General features: G+C 32.8%; 1 non-coding gene across 1 annotated transcript; it reads right to left on the bottom strand.

The window, feature by feature from the left end:
- Positions 1–2,482: 2,482 nt before the first annotated feature.
- LOC121216370 (small nucleolar RNA R71) lies at positions 2,483–2,589 on the bottom strand. The gene has a single exon (XR_005912557.1). It is a non-coding gene; the product is annotated as a small nucleolar RNA R71 (small nucleolar RNA).
- Positions 2,590–2,901: the final 312 nt, after the last annotated feature.

The following is a 2,901-nucleotide window of genomic DNA, read 5'->3' as shown; positions in this document are numbered from 1 at the left end:
TATCACCTTTTTACTTAAAATTGTTGTTAAAACTAAGCGATTGTTTAATAAATTATTTAAATACATGAAAATATGAAATTAGGACATAGAAATTATTAAAATTTGATTTTATACATTATTATATAGCTTTCAAGCAATAAATGGTTTATTTTATATTAATTTGAATATATTATATTTTTTTAAGACATAAAGTGGGTCATGCATGATTAAATTAAAAAATAAAATATAAAATTATATTTAATAATTTATTTTAAAATATTTCATTAATAATTTGGGTTTTAAATTAATAAATTAAATTGGATAAATTTTACTCTTTGGCCCTCTAACTTGTTGATTTATTCTGGACAGGTCTGATAGCTTTACTGGAATACAAAACCATCCAAATTGGGGACCAAGTCAATCTAAAATTTGGCTGCACATGTCTGTCTATAATCCACTTTTTGGTTTAATTACACAAGGTCCTTGAAGAGTTGAAGAAATTAGAGATTTACCTGAAGATTTGCACTTGACCGAGTCTCAGTCCTGAGTTGTTGTGGCACTCAAATTGACCAAAAATCAAGCAAAAATCCACTCAACTTCTTTATTTTATGGCCGGCCACCATGGATGATGCTTCAAAAGATGAAAACTCCTATATTTAGTAAACTATCCCCCTCTCCTCACCTATAAATAAGACTTCATTCTCACATCTCTACTCATCCCTCATCATTCATCATTCTCTCCTCTCTAAATTCTCTTAGAATTCTTCTTTTCTTCCCATGCCTATCATCATCTTTTCATAAATATTTTAGCATTTGAGCCTCTTAAAATACCCTTGGTCGGCCACCTTGAAGAGCCATCAACAAAGAATTGAAGCAAAGGAACGAAGGAGCCTTGTCAGTCAGAGCCTTGGGTGACAGCCACTCTGAATTGGGTTTAATCTTTCTTTTCTTTAATTTAATTTAAAGATGTTTGCTACGTGTTCTTTGTTCTTGTTTACAACAATGTTAGCTTAATTTTATTTAAGCTAGGATGATTGCTTTGATTAAATAATATTTATTAGATTCATGCTTATAATGTTTGTGCCTCAATCGATCATGTTTTCAATTAAAATCAAGTTTGTATTTCGTTCATACGTGATTGAAATGCACTAGAATTAGCTAAGAAATCCTAACCATACAACGGATAGTGGATGCATAATTGAAATGTGCATGCTCAATTTAGATCCTAACCCGATTAAATGGCAGGTTGTATAACAACCCTAACCAAGCTCTGTTATCTACATAGTTTTTAGATTTGTGTGATTAAACTGTTTCAAACTTAACACGTCCTTGTTACCTCGCACGAATACTAAGAAACCGTTAGTAAATAAGGATCAGTAAAATGCGTATTTACTAAGTAAAGGATTCCGAAAGGACCTAATGTGGTTTCCAAACTCATAAAAGATTGAGTTGCCATAGAATGTTTTTTCGGATATTATTAAGCATGTTGATAATAAGTTGAAATTAATTAAAGTAATTGTCTTTTTTTTTTATGTTATAATTGTTGCAAATTGTGTTTAAATTTTGCTAAAATCTATTTCATTGATATAGTTTGCATACTTAGGTTAATTTGCATTAGGGATCATTGCATTCAGTTTAATATATTTTAATCATCACTTCTAAACTAAATTGTGTTTTTATTTACCAAATTATTAATATAATTTTAAAAATTAAGTGACTTAGCACAAACACAATCCCTGTGGAGACTATAACTCGATACTTACTTATTACTTGATAACAATTATGTACACTTGCAAAAACCCCAGCGCTACAAGTTTTTGGCACCGTTGCCGGAGATTGTCAACTGTTGCCATATTCATTTCTTTCGTGAAATTATTTATTTTCAATTTGATTTATTTCTAACATTACTAACTTATTCTTTTTAATTTTGTGATTTTCTTTTCAGGTGTTTATGAGCATAGATCGAATTATCGATTTACTCCCTGTAGACCCTAAAATTGAGCAAACTTTCAGACAAAGAAGACGTGAACGAATAGCTCAAAGACAAGTTGAGATGGACCTGGGAAATCAAAATCAAGACCAAGGTAATGAAGCCGATCATGTATGAAATCCTATCCTCATTGCTAATGATAGGGATCGATGCATCAAACAATATGTTGTGCCACTTTTCAGTGGGTTAAATCCAAGAACTAGAAGGCCAGATATTGAAGCCACCCAATTTGAATTGAAACCAGTGATGTTTCGAATGCTCCAAACAGTGGTCCAATACAGTGGTATGCCCACGAAAGATCCACATCTCCACCTTCGATTGTTTATGGAGGTGAGTGATTCATTCAAGATAGCCGGTGTGACTGAAAACGCACTGAGGTTGAAGTTGTTTTTGTACTCATTACGAGATTGAGCACGAGCATGGCTCAATTCATTGCCACCAAATTCCATATCTACATGGAAAGAATTAGCAGAGAGATTTTTGGTTAAGTATGTCTCGCCTAGCAAAAATGCTAAGTTGAGGAACGAGATCACAACCTTCCAACAATTAGATGACGAGTTTTTGTATGAGGCTTGAAAGCTATTCAAAGAGTTACTTCGTAAGTGTCCTTATCATGCGATTCCTCATGGTATCAGTTGGAGACATTCTATACTGGTCTCAATGCACATACAAGATTGATGGTAGATGCTTCTGCAAATGGTTCAATTTTGTCTAAGTCTTATAATGAGGCTTATGAGATCATTAAGAGAATTGCGAGTAATAACTATCAATGGCCAACAAATCGAACAGTCTTAGGAAGACATGTAGCTAGAGTTCATGAAGTTGATGCCCTCACTTCGTTATCAGCTTAAGAATCGTCTATTTTCTCTATGTTAAAATAGTTTACCGCTAATAGTACTAATAATTTTGTAGCTCAACCACCAAGTCCGTAC

Source organism: Gossypium hirsutum, chromosome A02 (assembly GCF_007990345.1).
Source record: "Gossypium hirsutum isolate 1008001.06 chromosome A02, Gossypium_hirsutum_v2.1, whole genome shotgun sequence".
NCBI lineage: Eukaryota > Viridiplantae > Streptophyta > Magnoliopsida > Malvales > Malvaceae > Gossypium > Gossypium hirsutum.
Note: the sequence above shows the minus strand (reverse complement) of the source record. Positions and strands in the feature narration are given on the sequence as shown.